The sequence below is a fragment of the Triticum dicoccoides genome, chromosome 3B, assembly GCF_002162155.2.
Source record: "Triticum dicoccoides isolate Atlit2015 ecotype Zavitan chromosome 3B, WEW_v2.0, whole genome shotgun sequence".
Classification (NCBI taxonomy): domain Eukaryota; kingdom Viridiplantae; phylum Streptophyta; class Magnoliopsida; order Poales; family Poaceae; genus Triticum; species Triticum dicoccoides.
This window is the reverse complement of record NC_041385.1, coordinates 617,460,603-617,480,834: the sequence shown is the minus strand read 5'-3', so window position 1 is coordinate 617,480,834 and position 20,232 is coordinate 617,460,603.

The window sequence follows — 20,232 nt, the reverse complement described above, 5'->3', positions numbered from 1 at the left end:
TGCAGCTGCCATCACCACTCTCGCCGCCTCATAGTCCCTATGTTTGTTTATCTCATCCACCCTTCGGACAAGCGATATCTTTCCTTAGTCATCCAAGGGTGTCGGTGTCAAAACCGGCGGATCTCGGGTAGGGGGTCCCGAACTGTGTGTCTAGGCGGATGGTAACAGGAGACAAGGGACACGATGTTTTTACCCAGGTTCGGGCCCTCTCGATGGAGGTAAAACCCTACTCCTGCTTGATTAATATTGATGATATGGGTAGTACAAAAGTTGATCTACCACGAGATCAGAGAGGCTAAACCCTAGAAGCTAGCCTATGGTATGATTGTTGTTCGTCCTACGGACTAAAACTCTCCGGTTTATATAGACACCGGAGAGGGTTAGGGTTACATAGAGTCGGTTACAATGGGAGGAGATCTTCATATCATATCGTCAAGCTTGCCTTCCATGCCAAGGAAAGTCCTATCCAGACACGGGACGAAGTCTTCAATCTTGTATCTTCATAGTCCGGGAGTCCGGCCAAAGGTCATAGTCCGGCCATCCGGACACCCCCTAATCCAGGACTCCCTCAGTAGCCCCTGAACCAGGCTTCAATGACGACGAGTCCGGCGCGCAAATTGTCTTCGGCATTGCAAGGTGGGTTCCTCCTCCGAATACTTCATAGAAGATGTTGAACACAAGGATAGTGTCCGGCTCTGCAAAATAAGTTCCACATACCACCGTAGAGAGAATAATATTGCACAAATCTAATCTTCTGATGTATTCCGTAGCGTGACATCACGCCACGGCCAAGCCTTCATTCGAATCGTTTTACTGTTCCACCTCAGCGCATTCAGCGAGGCGGTTTCCTTGGCACGTCTTGTCAAAGCAGAGATCGTGTCCCCTTATTCCGGGATTCTCATCAATGCAAGCGTGGGTAACCCAACCGCGCCTTTGGTATGACTCCCTAATTGAAAGCGAGTCCCAAACGGTTACGGGGAGGGCTCTTGGTATTCAACCTCTTTATAAAGAGACCAAGGCTCGACTCCTTTCTTTTCAATTCAATCCAATCTGCCCCTCACCTCGAGTTCCAACACCCAAAGCTCCAGTTTTAGGCGCTTCGGACCTTCGATGATGTCCGGCTCCGACCTTCAAGGCCGGTGGATGCCTTCCTCCATTACAGAAGAAGACGTGTGAAAGTTGAGAGATGCCAGGTATCTAACCAGCGAAATCTCGCATAGGCTGCCTGCTCAAGGGCAGGCCATTCCCACTCCCCAGGCCGGTGAGAGCGTGGTGTTCACATCTCACTTCCTTCGAGGGCTAGGCTTCCCGATTGATCCCTTCGTGAGGGGGCTTATGTTTTATTATGGGCTAGAATTTCATGACTTAGCTCCGGAGTCCATCCTCCAAATCTCATCGTTCATTGTCGTGTGTGAGGCCTTCCTCCATATTACTCCTCACTTCAGATTGTGGCTTAGAACCTTCAAGGTGGAACCGAAGATGATCGAGGGGCAGCATGCTGAGTGTGGAGGAGCTATCATAAGCAAGATGGCCGATGCTCCATGGCCCGAGGGCTCTTTCCAAAAGGAGTTCGGCTTATGGCAACGGGACTGGTTTTACATCACAACCCCCAGGGGCACCACATGGGTGGCGCCACCTACTTTTCGCTCGGGTCCCCCACCACGCCTAGCGTCATGGGTCAATGAAGGGCTTATCTGGGGGCCGTCCAAAGACGTGCCCTTGCTGCAGGACCGCATTCGAGATCTCCTAGAAAGAGATATCAACTTGACCGTAGTGGTGCAAGTTATGCTGATTCGCCGCATGCTGCCCTGCAAACGTCGCCCTCTCCGCCTGTGGGAATTTAATCCGGAGGGACCGCGAGTCCTTCAACACTTTATGGGCATGACGCCCGTGGAGATGTACAAATTGTTCTTCGGATCACAAGCAAGGTGTCCGGACTTGTCCGAGGACGCATGTCTGAGCTGCAATCGCCCGGATGCTCAAGTAAGTAGCCCCATATTTGGACACGCCATCCGTATTTTCATCATAAAATTGCCCTTAGCAGAGCTATCCTTTGAACGGGAGTGGATAGCGAAGGCAAAGCTTATCAGGTGTCCAGCCCCCCTGCCTGAGACCGCGCCGGATCCGTGTTAACCAGGATGCTGGAGATTGTGCTTTCGGCAGAAGGCGAAGAGGGGAACCAAGGAGCTACCACCTCCGCGAAGGAGGCTGTCAGGAAGGGAGGAATCGAGAATTCCCCCAACCCGGGAAAGAAAAGGACTGCCTCTGAAGACCCGGAGGGGATGGCCTCAAAACGGGGGAAGGAACCTTCGCCAGAGGATCCGGCGCCGAAGAATGCCCCGGTCGCATTGCGCCCTCAAGGGGATCAGCTCACCCCGGAGCCGTAAGTAAAGAGAGGGGTTCCAAAATGAGTGACATCCCTGTTTTATTTATGAGGAAGATAACCGAAATATTACCTTGCAGTTCGGATCTCAACCCTTCTCAGCAGAGCTCATCTTCAGGGGATCTTCGTCCGAAGATGATGGAGAGCGAAACGCCTCCCCTAGCTGCACCATCTTACGAGGCAGGCGACCTCGAGGTGTCATCTCGGAGGGTTTTTCCAAGTCCGGGCCCTGAAAAAGGTCGTCAGGCTAGTCCGGCACCATCTGGTGTGCGGTCGGAGGGGCTAAAGGATCTGCTCGGGCGAGCGTCCATCTCAGAAGAACACCGTATGTTTATGAACACGGTGATTGGAAGGATTTCATCCACGGAAAGCGGATTGTACAAGGCCGCCAGGAGTTTACTGACAGGCTTTGAGGTACGTGAAAAGGTGTACCTTTTGGTAGAGCCGCATATATAAAATGCGCCCTGTATAAATAGTAGCCCCTGAGACTCTGTGTGTCGTCAAAAGTGACGGTGCACAGAGGATCATAACCCCAGGTATAATATGTCACCTTTTTTATGAAGGTGGCGAGGCATTCGGTGGCTAGCCGAACTGATGAATCTGCCGAGCTAAAGCGGCAACTTGATGTAGCAGATGCCGACATCGCGCTTGTAAATAAGCGGCTAGACGAGGCACAAGGTATGTTCCAAAGACATCTGATAAGAGGAGTTCGATGCTCGTGCCTTATAAGATATGTGCTTAATGTAGATGGTGCTGCTGCCATAGAGAACCTTCGGGCGGAACTTGCCCGAGCCAAGGAGCAAGCAAGGAAAAGTGATGCGACTGCCGTTAAGGCGGATGAAGAGCTAAAAGCCGAACAGGCTGCTCACTGCCAGAGCAAGAAAGTAATAGCTGAGATGGCTATAAAATTAAAGGATGCTGCCGACCGCTGTAAATTTCTTGAACAAGAAGATTGCGCGGCTCAGAAGGACCTTGAAAAGATCACTGCCGATGCCAAGGATACTCGCTCTGCAATGAGAGCTATGAAGGAGGAGCTACGTCAGGCCGGAGATATCACGGCTGGAAAGCCCTATATGCTGCGGATGAAGTTCGGGGATCCTAAGTATGCTCCGTTAGACCGGCAGTGGAGTGCGGAAAACACTTATCTGGATTTGGCAGCGAGTGCGGCAGACGCGACCGAACACTTCCGGGGTCGAGGTGACCATGAGTTGGAAGAACTTTTTTGGTCCCAGTTCCACAATCCAGAACGCCCACTTTCGGTATCCGACCATTTGGCCGCCTGGGCGGAGCTGAATAGGTTATCCGGACTCGCCATGAGGTATGTTGCGAGTCGTCTAAGGCCGGAAGAGCCAGAGCCGAAGAGTTATTTTAGTTTGGTGCAGCAGTTCCTTGGTTCGGTGCCGCATGTTGATGCAATGAAGAGGTCGGCATGCATAGAGGGTGCACAGATGGCTCTTGCCTGTGTTAAAACATACTGGGCAGATATGAAGGCCAGTGTTGTTGCATCTCGGGATTCGGATGAAAGCCGAGTACCTGCCAAGCACTACTTTGAGGAAGTTCTTCAGGGCGCTCATTTAATAGAGGCGCAATGCTCGAAGGATGTTGTGTTCGAATAGCATGTGCTATTGTAAAATGAATATTTTGGTAGAATTTAAAACCTTTTTATACTTGTGCTTGCAAGAATTATAATGCCTCCTGTGCGGCCGTTAATGTATATGTGTATATAACCTGAAAGATGGCAGTTGTTGGCTTCAGCCCCCACGCATATAATGCGGGGCTGTTTGCAAAAGGAGCCTTTTCACACTTAATCCAACGTCTTGGTCCTATAAAGGAGGTGATAGCGCAGCGAACTAGGCAAGCGGAGTATAATGCTTTATCACTTTCACTTAGCCATAGGAGTTTGATAGTGGGGCTACTTAATAGCCCCTAGGGGCACCGCGCTCGCCCGAATTCGGGGCGCGTGTTTGCCTGACCGGGAAGCGGCCCTTCATTAATGCGGAGGAATCCTAAAGATTCCGCAAGTCATCGAGTGGTTGACCAGTCTCTCGCTATATCATGACAGTCAGTTTTCGGCTTTCTCTACTAAGGTGCTTGCCTGGCCGAACCGGGGCACAATCGCAGTAGTTCTCCTGGTGCCGCCTTAGCCAATAGAGCCTAACGTAAGGCAGCAAAACACAGGAGCCGGGCAAACCCAACATTTGACCAAAGACATGATTCAGAGATGATGCATATAAGGCCAAACTCACGACGCCGAACACTCCCTAAGGTATTCGGTCTTTATGAAAATGGGCCGAACAAAAGCCCTTGGTAAGAAGCCCTGGTGCCCAGGAACGCGCAAAATTCTGGCGTGGCCACATGCCAAGACGCCGGCCTCCTCCTCGGTTATAGCGAAAATCAGGGGATGTTATCAACAAGAGACAGTAAAAAAGGTTTACGCAGGGTCTTAATCTGAAAAGAATCCTTAAAACGGGTCCCTACTGCACGTCTGTGCCTGTGTCTCCATTGTGCCGTATCCTGGACGGGCGTAACCCGGTGTTCGTTTGTGAAGGAGAGGAACTTAGTGAAAAATAATCGTGCGAGAAATTAAAATAAAGAAAATATAATACAAAGACATGAGTAAAATTGAGCCGTATTGTCTCCTGGTGTAAACACGCGGAGCCCCTTGTACAGGGTTATGCGGCTATTAAGCCTTTGTATGTTTACGCCGGACTTCGTCGAGCCGTGTCCGGGGTAGTAAAGCTGGATTAGTGTGCGGCTGTCAAGGAGGCCGCACCATTATCCGTACTTCGGGGATCAATTGATATTTCCCTTTAATGAGATGATGCCTCGTGGACCGGGCATTTTGAGTGTAAGGGATGCATAATGCGGTATTGCGTTAAAGCGGGCGAAAGCTTCACGTCCCAGTAGTGCTTGATAGCGACTTATGAATGGGGCGATGTGGAAGGTTAGCTTTTCGCTTCGGAAGTTGTCGAGTGAGCTGAACATGACTTCTAATGAAAGGGAACCCATACTCTGGGTATCTGGGCCCGGCGTGACTCCTTGAAAGGAAGTGTTGCCATGGCGAATTATTGCTGGGTTTACCCCCAGTTTGCGGATTGTGTCCTGATATAACAGGTTTAGGTCACTGCCGCCGTCGATTAGGACTTGTGTAAATTGGAGTCCGTCAATAATCGGATCCAAGACCAAGGCAGTCCGGATACCTCTGGAGTAATCCCGATGATCGAAGGTGATTGGTTGTAACAACCAGTGGCGGTGCTCCTCTGGGGCAGGCCGTATGGCGCGTATCTTCGTAGGCACCGTTCTGTTATTCCCTTTTATCACCTGAAGTGAAATTACTGTTTTGACTTCTTGTGGGAACTTCTTTTGTTCTCCAGTGTTCTGCTTGTGGGGTGCGTTGTCATCCTCGCTTGGTGTGTCGAGCCCCTTGTGTTCGGCGTTGAGTTTGCCGGACTGCTTGAAGACCCAACAATCTCTGTGGGTGTGGTTTGCAGGTCTCCCGGGAGTACTCTGGGTTTGACATATTTTGTCCAAGATTTTGTTGAGGTTAGATAGCTTGTCCCTGTCATCTTTGGGGGGCGGCTTTTTCTGATTTTGCCAAGAGCTTTTGAATCCGGCATTGACTGCCATGCTCATCGGGCTGTTATCCTTGATCCGGCGCTGTTCTTTGTTACGGCGCGGTTTCCCGTTTCCATCTCTGAGTTCGGATGTACTCGGGTCGCTGGTGCTGCTTCTTGCCAACCAGCTATCTTCTCCTGCGCAAAAGTGGGTCATGAGACTTGTTAATGCGGCCATTGTTCTTGGCTTTTCTTGGCCGAGGTGCCTGTCGAGCCATTCGTCTCGGACGCTATGTTTGAAAGCTGCTAGGGCTTCGGTGTCCGGACAGTCGACTATCTGATTCTTTTTAGTAAGAAATCTGTTCCAGAGTTTCCGGGCTGACTCTCCGGGTTGTTGAGTTATGTGACTCAGATCGTCTGCATCCGGAGGTCGGACATAGGTCCCTTGAAAATTTGCCCGGAAAGCATCCTCGAGCTCTTCCCAACTTCCCATGGTGTTTTCGGGAAGGCTTTTAAGCCAATGCTGGGCTGGCCATTTGAGCTTAAGGGGTAAGTATTTTATGGCATGAAGGTGTGTCCTCTGGCCATGTGTATGTGGAGGATATAATCCTCAATCCAGACTCCAGGGTCTGTTGTTCCGTCGTATGCTTCTATGTTTACGGGCTTGAATCCCGCTGGAAATTCATGATCTAGTACCTCATCGGTAAAACATAGGGGATGTGCGGCGCCCCTGTATGTAGGTGTGCCACGATGTTCGGATATTTTTTGCGTTGCATTGCTCACTAGAGCTTGCTTTCTTGGCCCGTAGATGGATCTGGTTGGACCGGTTTTTTGATGTGAATCCTTGGGCCGATCGCGTGCCGTATTGAGTGCGGCGCCCTTTGTCGCTTGAGGTCGATCGTGGGGTCGTCTATCCGACGTGGTGGCTTCCTTGTTTTTTGACTGTGGGGGCTCTAAGGCCTCTTCATCAAATTCCGGTAGCAATTTCCGCTTCGGATAGCTCTTTGTGTGATGACTGTTTCCGTACTTGTGTGCGGTATTGAGTACTTTGCCCCATCTGATTCTGAGTGCATCTTCCGCTGTTTTGAGCTTCCGCTTCTGCTTTTTCAGGCTACGCGCGGTGGCGACGAGCCTTTGGTGGAGGTTCTGGTGCTCCAGCGACTTGTCCGGCATGAGGTCGTCCGGACTATTATCTTTGCCGGGGGCGGATTGTTCGGTTTGTCCGCCCTTCTTGGACGGTTTCTCGATGGCATGTTCGTCTTCCGTTGATTCGCCCTGCTCTATGGCTGGGTCTCTGTCGAGGTGGGGCTTGGTGTGGCGCTTACGCCGCCGCTTTGATTGTTTTTCGAGGGAACGATCCCTGGTTGCGCCCTTTTGATCCTCGTCGTTGCTTCTTTTAGGTGTGTCCACCATATATACATCGTGTGATGAGGTGATTGTCCGGTGCTCTATAGGCGCTGGTTCTTGGTCGTCTCCTTCATCGGCGTCCATACCGTCGATGTCTTCGGAGTAGAAGTCGAGCATGTCTGTTAGATCATCGACAGTGGCTACAAAGTGGGTGGTGGGCGGGTTTCGAATTTCTTCATCGTCCGCATCCCAACCATGCTGACCATAGTTCGGCCAGGGCTCTCCTGACAAAGAGAGAGACTTTAGTGAATTCAGGATATCGCCAAAGGGCGAGTGCTGAAAGACGTCTGCGGCGGTGAACTCCATGATCGGAGCCCAATCGGGTTCGATCAGAAGGGGTGCGGAAGATTCGGAGTCCGGAACGGAGTCCGGCACCTCGGAGTCACATGCCTTGCAAAGGACTAGGCTGGTATTCGGCTCTATCGCCGTAGAGATTGCGGCTCCTAGGGCGGCGTCCAACCGTCCGTCCCCGACTGGCACAGTCGGCTCCGAGCTAATGGTCGGAGCGGGCACCTGAGCGACGCTCTGGGCGCTGTCCGGCGGCAGAGCTAGATCATGCCCATCGTGACAGTGCGGCGCGCTCGGCCGTGGCTCGAATCCGTCGAAGATCAAGTCCCCGCGGATGTCAGCCGTGTAGTTTTAGCTTCCAAACCTGACCTAATGGCCAGGGGCGTATCTTTCGATCTGCTCCAGATGGTCAAGCGAATTGGACCGCAGTGTGAAGACGCCGAATACGAAGATCTGTCCGGGGAGAAAAGTCTCACCCTGGACCGCGTCGTGGTTGATGATCGAAGAAGCCATTGGGCCTAAAGGTGACAACACAGAGGAACTCTCAATGAAAGCACCAATGTCGGTGTCAGAACCGGCAGATCTCGGGTAGGGGGTCCCGAACTGTGCGTCTAGGCGGATGGTAACAGGAGACAAGGGACACAATGTTTTTACCCAGGTTCAGGCCCTCTCGATGGAGGTAAAACCCTACTCCTGCTTGATTAATACTGATGATATGGGTAGTACAAGAGTTGATCTACCACGAGATCAGAGAGGCTAAACCCTAGAATCTAGCCTATGGTATGATTGTTGTTCGTCCTACGGACTAAAACTCTCCGGTTTATATAGACACCGGAGAGGGTTAGGGTTACATAGAGTCGGTTACAATGGGAGGAGATCTTCATATCATATCGCCAAGCTTGCCTGCCACGCCAAGGAAAGTCCTATCCGGACACGGGACGAAGTCTTCAATCTTGTATCTTCATAGTCCGGGAGTCCGACCAAAGGTCATAGTCCGGCCATCCGGACACCCCCTAATCCAGGACTCCCTCAAAGGGGCTTGTGTCTTCCAACATTATACTCAAATCCTCTGTGTCTCTAGCAAGGTGCAACCTCTCCTTCTCAATCTCTATTGATCCAAAAGCCCGAACCTCTTGATCTCCCATTCGAGACTAACGTTGTATGCAACTAATTGATCATGTCAGACATGAGAATGCAAGGTATTGATCGGAAAGGAGAAAAAAGTATACCATGCCCTGTTGTATCATTCCGTCGAACAAGACATGGGCAGACTAGGCACCACAACTACCTGTGCTTGTCGGTGCTTGTTGGAGCTGTGGCGAGTGACACACACTGTCCTTCGGCGCCCGCATTGCCAAAAAACTATCATGAATGGCCCAATTGGTCATTGGATTGTCCTCTATCATGGGTGGGGCGGACGATGCCACCTTGTCGGCGGCTAGATGAACGGGGTTCAGGGGGCCGACCGCGGTAGAGGGGGCACATCCTCCTCGGGGTCCATAAGCAGAGTTCCCTGTGACGCCGCTTCCCTCTCACGCCGCCTCCTTCGCTGGCCCCTCCAGGGAATGTTCTCCGACTTGCAGGCTGGAGCCACCGGAGCCCACAGACAAAAACTAAGCAACATCTATGGCAGCGGTTAGAAACGGGGTGTACGACATCTAGGGCATGGATGGGGGTCGGCAGCGCAGATCGGGGAGAAGCATGGATGACGACAACTGTTCAAACGCGGGAAATGGATGACGGACGCAGGAGAAGGGAAATGAGCTTGGTGGACTAGGTCATTTAGGTGCTAATTGTGGTTGGTACGGCATGTCTAGTCCAATGTGGCGGATGTGTGATACGTCCATTTTGCTTCATGTTTTCCTACTGATATTTATAATGTTTTATGGTTAATAATGCTTTATGGAGTAATTCTAATGCCTTTTCTCCCATAATATGCAAGGTTTACACAAAGAGGGAGAATACCGGCAGCTGGAATTTTGGACCTGGAAAAAGCTACATTAGGCCACCTATTCTGCACATCTCCAAATGAGCTAAAAATTCACGAAGAATTATTTTGGAATATATAAAATACTGGAGCAAATAACTACCGGAGGGGGCCACCTGGTGAGCACAGTACACCAGGGCATGCCCTGGTGGGTTGTGCTCAACCCAACCCACCTCCGGTGCCCACCTTCTGGTACTTAAGGTCTTTTCACCTAGAAAAAAATAGGAGGGGACTTTCGGGACAAAGCGCCTTCGTCTCAAGGTAAAACTTGGGCAGGAGCACTTTTGCCCTTCGCGGAGCGATTCTGCCGGGGGAACTTTCCTCCTGAAGGGGGAAATCGAAGCCATCATCATCACTAGGGAGGCCAATCTCCATCAACATCTTCAACAGCACCATCTCCTCTCAAACCCTAGTTCATCCCTTGTGTTTAATCTTTGTATCGGAACCTCAGATTGGTACCTATGGGTGACTAGTAGTGTTGATTACATATTGTAGTTGATTACTATATGGTTTATTTGGTGGAAGATTACATGTTCATATCCATCATGATATTTAATACCCCTCTGATCTTGAGCATGAATATTATTTGTAAGCATTTACCTTTGTTTTTTAGTCCATGTGAGAAATCATGTTGCAAGTAATCATGTGAATTTGATATGTGTTCGATATTTTTATGATATGTATGTTGAGATTCCCTTAGTGGTGTACTGTGAACATATACTACATGACACTTCACCATATTTGGGTCTAAGGGGATGCATTGTGGAGTAGTTATTAGATGATGGGTTGCTACAGTGACATAAACTTAAACCTAGTTTATGTGCTACTTCGTAAGGGGCTGATTTGGATCCATATGTTTAATGCTATGGTTAGATTTTATCTTAATACTTTTCTCGAGGTTGTGGATGCTTGCGAGGGTGATCATATGTGGGAGGTTTTTTCAAGTAAGAACAACACCCAAGCACCGGTCCACCCACATATTAAACCATCAAAGTAGCGAATATGAATTAAACCAACATGATGAAAGTGACTAGATGAAATTCCTGTGTGCCCTCAAGAACGCTTTGCTTATCATAAGAGACCGTTTTGGCATGTCCTTTGCCACAAAAGGATTGGGCTACCTTGCTGCAATTTATTTACTGTTACTTGCTTGTTACAAATTATCTTGCTATCACTACAAGAAAAAACACTTCTGTGATGATACGTGTTTGTCGCAGTAGGTCACGTTTTCTTTCACGCATGTACATCCATGACGATTTTATGACAGAATCAAGATATTCATACCTGTGTTGTCGTAGAAGTGTTCCATGACATTACCAAAATTATCATCACGGAAGTGTCCACTTCCATGACGATAAATCACGCGTCATAGAAGTGCTTTCGTCAAGGGTGACTGACACGTGGCATCCACTGTAATGGGATGTCGTTAAGCTATCGGGTCCGGTTTTGGATCCGATAACCCGCTAACAGCCACGACCAATGCCGATTTTCCACGTGTAAAATTCTCATTGGCCAACGGAACCACATGTCAGCTCCGTGTTGGCACAGGTGTCACTCATTCAATGGTCGAGATGCGCCTATGATATGTTGACACATGGACGGGCCCAAAAGTGGCCCATAAATTTTAAATGGGCCGTCCCAACTAAAGGCCCACAAGATTTAACGGACCATAATGGGCCGGCCCAGCTAAAGGCCCACAAGATTTTGCAAATAATAATGGGTCGGCCCAGCTAAAGGCCCAACATTCTCAGTTAAGGCCCGTACGGCTAGTGTCAAATCGGCCCGTCCTAAACTTGTCATCATCGCGGCCCATGGTCACTTCTGGCCCGTTAACAGTCCGCTAAGTATTTGGGCCGAATTACGACCCGGTGTATTTCCGGCCTGTTAAAGGTCCTGCTTCATTTGGGCCCATTTATAGGCCATTGAAACTTTTGGCCCATAAAAGACCGTGAAGGATTTGGGTCATATTCGGCCATGTCTGACATTGTTGTGATTTTCGGCCTGTTAACGTCGGTTAACATCGGACGAAATCCATGGGCCATATGTGGCCCAACGTCACATCGGGCCCATTAACGGCCCATATAAAAATGACACTAGTCAAGCCCGACCGAACTTCCTGCCTGTTAAAGGCCCGTGTAGTAGGTCGGCGCATTTATGGCCCATTTCAATTTCGGCCTGTGAACGATCCGCATTGTAAATGGGCCACCATTTCGGCCTGCTAAGACCAATGGGTTATTTGGCACAATCAGGGCCCAATCTCACATTCGGCCTATTAAAGGCCCATGTTTTTTATGGGCTCAAGATATTTGTACGTGTTAACGGCCTATTGTTACTGAGGGCCCAAATTATGTTTAGGCCTGTAAAGGCCCACTATGGGCACATACCTACCATAAAAATATGAAAGCTTATGCTGATTTAGGCCCAACTATTTTTAGTGGGTACATGAAAATTTCGGCCCATAATCGTTTTTAGCCCAATTGGAATGGGCCCGACGAATGTTGGCATGTTGGGCTCCTACAAAGCTTTTGACCGTATACATTACTAAGATAAACCTACACTATACAAAAATAGCATCGTAATTACTGCAGCCTTTGGCAGGATCATAAATGCTATATCACAACAAAATAAATCCCAACCATACAACAAAAGGCCTGTTGGCATAAAGTTTACAGTCCTTGCAGATAAAAGCACCATCAGATGTATAAAAGCACATATCATTTGACTTGAGTGCTAATGTTTCAGGCTGTAGAATCTGATGGAGCAGCACGATCTTCACCTTTTTCCGTCATTGCTCTTGAACAACGAAGTGAATGTCTAATAGTCTGGTTTCAAAACCATTCATATCTTGACGATATTTGTCAACCACTATTCTTGTTTCCGAAACGACGTCCATTAGGGATTGGACTTGTGTCCGGAGCACAGATATATCACTCTGTCTAGCCGAAAGATTTTGTTAAGTAGGCTATTTGGATGAGGTTACCTTGACGACCAACCCAGAATTACGCAGAAAGGTGATTTTTGCACTGTTAGTGGAGAGATACCAACGCACTGCAGCAAGAGGTGACATTGTGCCTATGATAGCCTCATCACCTTCAGGTGGTTGTGGTTGTTCAATCATTTGTTCCATAGCTTGCTGAAAGTTTGAACTTGTAGATTAATGTACCAGATAAGTTACTAATGAGACAAAAACAAACAAAGTAGGTTACATGTTTATACATAACTTATTTTGGTAAACTACTGTAATACATTAGCATGTATTGTAGTGCCAACTACATAATAAAATCACTTTCAGAACATATGTCCATGTAGCATGCCTACTGTATTGTCTATTTCCTCACATTCGTTGACATCTAAGGATAAAGAGACATGGTTTAAAGTAGGATGAACATAGTATGACATCATTCATATCATGGGCAAACAAATATAAAACAAACATGCTATTTTATCATTGTGTGCGCACGTGAACATCACAACTAGATTACAGATCAAGACCAAAAGAATATCCTTCATCTCTTTTAAACCATGTATTGTGAAATGATACATTAAGACAACTGTGTATAAAATTGAACAGAGTAACTGACATTGGTTGCAAACCAACACATCATAGTACCAATCAGTTCAAAGGCAGGAGGTGTAAGGACTTACAACAACGGCTTGAACTGGTGTGCTCATGCCCTTCATCTTGCTGGTGTGGCAATCCTTGAAGATTTGCACTGCACTCGGTTCAGGTTCTTTTTGGTCCGCACGGGCTTTACTCTGTATTTGGAACAAGTCAATATAGATACGATAATATGGCATAAAAAAGAAGGAAGTAGCAGCTATTTACAAGAGCCTCGCAGTGTGCAATATAGCTACGAGATCCTGTTGTCTGTTGGAATTTCACTTTAGAATGGTTGGTCTTGTTCTTCAAACAGTTAGCCTAGAAGAAGATACACTTGTAAGGCACATACATAAATACAAGTTCAATATGTGGTCTGATCAAATACATATAGCCTAACTGATACTTTGGATCAGACCAGTGTTTAACAAGGGTTGTCCAGTCTTCATCTGTAATATATTCCACTGAAGATGTTTGGGCGATTTTATTATTAGCCTTGCCTTCAAAGTGAGATTTTCTAAGGTGGTACCGATATTATCGCAGAGCAGACTGAAAAACATGAGCGCATGCTTGTTTAGTTGCATCATCTTTCAGATCCAACTTGAACCTCATCCGTTGAAAAAAGATTATGAGTCTTATTAGGAGGAAGCTAGAAAGTATGAGACAAAGCAAGACAATATTACTAATTGCGATGAATAACATTACTTACGGATAAATGGTCAAGGAAGGTGTTAAACTGGGTATTGTCTTTCTCATTCCTGTACTGGATCCACGTTGGGAGGATATGTGCATGACACCTAACGGCAACGGCTGCCTCTGATACTAACTTGGCTGACTCTGTAGCATCATGTGGCCTTTTAAAACCTGCCTCAAAATGGATCTCCATTCTTCCTCCTTTAGATTTTGTTAATCTGTCAAGCATTATCCCTAATGTCTGTTTCCACTTGCTCCGTGGTGCTAGTTCAACAACGAATATGGAAAGTGTTAGTGTACATCAAACTGTGAGAGTACATATAAAGGAGCATGCAACTGCAACTTGACTCGGTCAGGTACCGTCTTGGTGTTGATGCTCATAAGGTTCATCTGATCTTGCCAAGTCATGTTGTGTCAGCAGTGCTTCGGAAGTAGTGTTAGCTGTGAAGGAAGCTTGGGAACTGGCCAGTTCCAGAGCAAATGAACGAGTAACTCGTTGAGATGCTGGTACAGTTGAAGCGGATGCTGTAGCTGGTGGAGCAGATGATAATGTGCTTGTAGATGTAGCCGGTGGACTTGGACCTTCTACTGCACTATAAGTACTAGCAGAATCTCGAGGGCAGATCCTTTTCCGTTTCACCCGACGAGTAACACCATTCCCTACTATATTCTTTTCCTTGCTATTTTTTGACTTTGCCATGTCAAGCCGTACCCACAACACAAAAGAATAAAATCGCTTTTCAGAACTCATTGATGCATGATACAGACAAGCAATACTTTGATGTAAGACAACCGTATGAGGATGGAATATGTAAGAAAAACAAGACGGCGTGACATATTCACAGCTACGATGTGTAAACTAATCAGAAGGATTTTTAAGAAAATAGAAGTAATGGAAGCTAGACACCATATGAAAGATGCAACCAATATTACTCTGCCGAGTTAAAAATGTCTTGTCATAAGTGGCAATTCGAAAAATTAGAAGCAGTACAACATAGAAATCAATGCAAGATGCAACCACTATCAAACTGCCATGTTTAAAGCGTCCAATCATGAGTGACTGATGCGGGATACACAACAACAGTACTTTGATGTAAGAACATGGTATGATAGATAGATGCAGTGTATTCTAGACACAGAGAGCCATGTCATATGCACATGTATAACATATAAACTCAGCAGGTGCAATTTAATCAAAATAGAATAAATACAGGCTAGATAACATATGCAACATGAAACCAATTATCACACTATCAACTTAGAGCAAGCAACTGCGATGGTGGAGTACGGGAGATGAACTCATCATGTAGACTTGGGACTTCAACTTCATTAGCAGTAGCAGTGGCAAATCTAGAGAGACTCTGTTTGCGTCGGTGCGGAGGACCACCAACATCCCCTAACTTACTCTTTTCCTTCCTATTTTGAGATGTTGCCTTATGAAGTCAAAACCACAAGAAGATGAATAAAATTAGCTCTGCATAACTGGTTGATGCATGATACAGACAAACACTACTTTGATGTAAGGCAAGCGCAGGATAGGAGGATGGAATATATACAAAAAAAGACAGCGTTGCATATTCACACGTATGGTAGGAGGATGGAATATGTATGAAAAAACAGTAAGCAGAAGACATTTCAATAAAATTAGAAGAAATGAAAGCTAGGCACCATATGAACATGCAACCAATATCATGCTATCAGGAAAAAAGTGTCTCGTAGTAAGTGCCATTTCAAGAAATTAGAAGCAGTACAAGCTAGAAGACAATGCAAGATGCAACCTACATCACAATCCCAAGTTAAATATGTCTTATGGGTAAGTGATCGTTGCAGGTATAAGTTGTAAGCTATGCAGATGCAATTCAACATAATCAGAAGCAATACAAACTAGACATCATACGGAACACACAACCACATATAACAGTTCCAAGTTAGAGCAAGCACCTATGATGGTGGAGTAGGGGAGATGTGCTCATCATGCACACGTATGTTCTAGAAACAGGAACACATGTCATATTCACAGGCATTATGTGTAAAGTAAGCAGATGCAATTCAACAAAGTTAGAAACAATACAAGCTAGACATCATACGCAACATGCAACCACATATAATAGTGCCAAGTTAGAGCAAGCACCTGTGATGGTGGAGTAGGGAAGATGTGCTCATCATCTACACAGCTACATTGACTATCCAGCCTTGTGTTGTCTTGCGAATCTTGTTGGGAGGATAGCGGAGTAGAATCTGTAGAGACCCCCTGTTTGAGTTGCTCTGAAGGACCACCATCATCCACTACCGGACTAATTTCCTTCAGCTGTAATTATTTTGCTTTGTGAAGTCAAACTGATAAGAAAAAGGAATAAAATTCGCTCTTTAGAACTCATTCATGCATGATACTGACGAACACTACTCGGATGAAAGGCAAACACATGATGCAAGGATGGAATATGTATGAAAAATAGGATGGCGTGACATATTCACACCTATGATGTGGTAACTAAGTAGAAGGCATTTCAACAAATTAGAAGCACTGCAAGCTAGACACCATATGAAAGATGCAACCAATATCACTCTGCCAAGTTCAAACTGTATGGCGTTTCAATAAATTAGAAGCAGTACATGCTAGAAATCATATGCAAGACACAACCAATATCACAGTGGCGACTTAAAGGTGCCTTATCATAAGTGACTGATGCGGGATATGCAAGAACAATAGTCTGATGTAAGAACATGGTGTGATCAAATATAGTATGATGGTGGAGTAGGGGAGATGTTCTCATCATCTACACAACTACGTTGACTGTCTAGCCTTGCGTTGTCTTGCAAATCTTGTTGGGAGGATGGCAGAGTAGAATCTGTAGAGAACCTCCATTTCAGTTGCTCGGAAGGACCACCATCATCCAATGCCTTACCAATTTTCTTCCGCTTTATTGATTTTGCATTGTGAGGTCAAACCGACAATAAAAAGAAATATAATTCGCTCTTCCGAACTCATTCATGCATGATACTGATGAACACTATTCTGATGAAAGGCAAAGTCATGATACAAGGATGGAATATGTACGAAAAACTGGACGGCTTGACATATTCACACCTATGATGTGGCAAGTAAGCAGAAGGCACTTCAACAAATTAGAAGCACTGCAAGCTAGACACCATATGGAAGGTGCAATCAATATCACTCTGCCAAGTTGAAATTGTATCGTCATAGGTGGCGTTCATCAAACTAGAGGCACTACATGCTAGAAATCATATTCAAGACTCAAACCAATATCACACTGCCAACTTAAAGGTGTCCCATTGTAAGTGACTGATGCAGGATACACAAGAAGAGTAGTTTCATGTAAGAACATGATCATTGTCTGGATATCATCATGAGCATTTGAAGTTCTATCAATTGCCCAACAGTAATTGTTTTCCCACCATTTGCTATTTTTCTCGAGAGAAGCCACTAGTGAAACATACGACCCCCGTGTCTCTTCTTTAATACATTTGCCTTCGCGATCTATTTTTATTTGCTTTTATTTTCAGATCTTTTAATCCAAAAATACAATACCTTGCTGCAATTTTTAGTAATTTATTTTATCTCGCGTTCCCGCGAGATCTATTTATCCAATCTACTACAATTTTATCTATCTTTTTACCCATGAGGGATTGACAACCCCTCTCTTACGTCGGGTTGCAAGTATTTGTTCATTGTGTGCAGGAGCTATTTACATGGTGTTGCATGGTTTTCCTACTGGTTCGATAACCTTGGTCTCATCTCTGAGGGAAATACCTACCGTTGTTGTGCTACATCATCCCTTCCTATTTGGGGAAATACCGACGTAGTTCAAGCAAACATTTTGCTTCAATTATTAAACATGCTACAACAGAGAGATGGAATAGGTACTGAAGAATAGAAAGGCATGACATATTGACATGTATTCCCTCCATTCAGAAATAAATGGATGGGTCTAGGTGTATTTCAGTTCTAGATACATCCATTTTTATCCATTTCTGTGACATGTTATCCATACGGAGGGAGTGTGATGTAAGGGCTAGGTATACGACAGGACAACAGAGTAAAGAGCATTAGTTGAATGTAATACTGTATGCTAGCGGAATACATACAAAGAAACAATAAGGCAACATATGCGTGTATGATTGGGAAACTAAGATGGCATTGCAACAGACCACTAGAACAACATTTCAATGTAAAAAACATGGTATGGTAGACAGATGAAGTAAATACTGATGAATAACAATGCATAAGATATGCAGAAGCATGATGTCCAAACTAAGCGGATGGCATTGTGATAGAGTAGAATGATAGTACTTGAATTTGAAAACATGTTATCATGAATGGAATAGGTACTGCAAAAACAGGAAGGCATGACATATTTACATGCATGATCAACAGGCTAAGCACATGGTATTGCAACAGAGTAGATGCACTCCAGGATATTATATGCATGTTGTACCCATATCACGGGCCAGGTTAGAGCAAGGACCTTGTGGGGTGAATTGGATTCATCATCTTTCTGCAAGTCTTCTAAAGAAATGCCTTTACATGTTCCATCATATTGGGTATCATTGACGTCAAGTTTGTTGGCCGTTACATTGCTCCGTGAGGTTCTTGTGGATATATCAGTATGTGCAATTATATCCGACATGCATGGAAGACAACAAGTAGTTAGATTTATGTAATTAGTGCATGTAGGAGAGGACATAAATAGTAGGGCTGGAGTTAACTAGCAGTAACCGGTCTAAAAAACTAAAGGGAGAACATAGTTGAAAGCTATAGAATATGTATCGTTTGTACTCGAGATTAACTAGATGGCACACAAAAGTATTAAATAACAACATAGGTAATACTAGAAGTGGTATAATACTATAATCACCAGCCCATGGGATAGCATTGGCTGATGGATGATAACTATGGAACAACGTTACCTAAAGAACAAGTCTCTTAGCTAAACTATGGAACAACGTTAACTCCTGAACAAGACCCGTAAGAGATCAACATGAATATACAGTGAAATGTCATAATATATTTTCCATGCTTAGATGAATAACAAATCCATAAATGTTGCACACAAGTAAGATGAGGGTAAAACCTATCTAGCCGCCATCCATAGGAGTGAGCATCATGTGCTTACTTGTCGATGGCCCTGCAGTTGTTGTGGTTGTCCATGTCGGGCACACGCATTCAATGCAGGGAACTGTTGAGTGGGGACTATAGCTCCCTTCTGATGTATGATTCCCTCGTTGGAGCAGCTGCAGTGAGAAGGAAGACTGTGTGGCTGAAGATGCAGAAAACGCATAATGTTAAGAACGACACATATTTCTAATTTGAAGAAATACCCTAAGAGATCAACAGTAAGGTACGAGCACTACTAGGGAAAATCCTAGTAGTAGCACGGGTTTAGTGCCCACTAGTAGCACGGGTAACCGCGCTACTAATAAGGCACTACAACTATTACTTAGCAGTAGCGCGTACGACGTGCACTACTGCTAAGACTCATAGCCGCAACGTTTGTTCTATAACGCGCTGCTGCTAATCTAGCTAGTAGCGGCATGTTTCCTGTCCATCGCTACTAGTATTCTTTTTTCATTTTTTTCATTTTGAGTGTATTTATACGCCGTTATACAAATTTTGGTACAATACCAATTATGATGTTTATATCATTATGTCCATAACAGTGTGTCAAATAAATGTGGATTAGGTTCAAGTGGAGGCAATATGTGGTGCATGTCAAAAGTATACTACTAATCCAAACTTGATCTAGTTTGGACTAGTAGTACCTTCGATGTGCACCACATGTTGCCTCCACTTGAATCTAATCCGCCAACACAAGCTATGTAATCATCATCATAGTCATTACCACCAACAGTAGTTATTTAATCATCATAGTCATAGTGTAGCACATCATCATCTTCAAACTCATTCTAGCTAGCTAATCACCACCAACACTAGCTGCGGTAGCTATCTAATCACCACCAACACTAGCTATGTAATCATCATAGTCATAGTGTAGCACATTATCATCTTCAAACTCATTTCTAGCTAGCTAATTAATCACTCCTGCTGCTCTCTCTCAGGTAAAACAACATAAAACATGTGTAACACTCCTTCATCAAGTTGGAGCTTGCAGATGAACTTGTTTCCTAATCGTGGGATGCGCTTCTGATTGCTGCCCCCTAGTACTTCTCTGCGACCGTTCACAATTTTGCTCCAGTCTTTCACTATTAAGCATTCCTCGCTAAATCATGTATGCACTAAAGTGCATTGTAGGATATCTTGGTCGTAAGCTAACAATTCTCATGCAACCTTTAGTCTCCATCC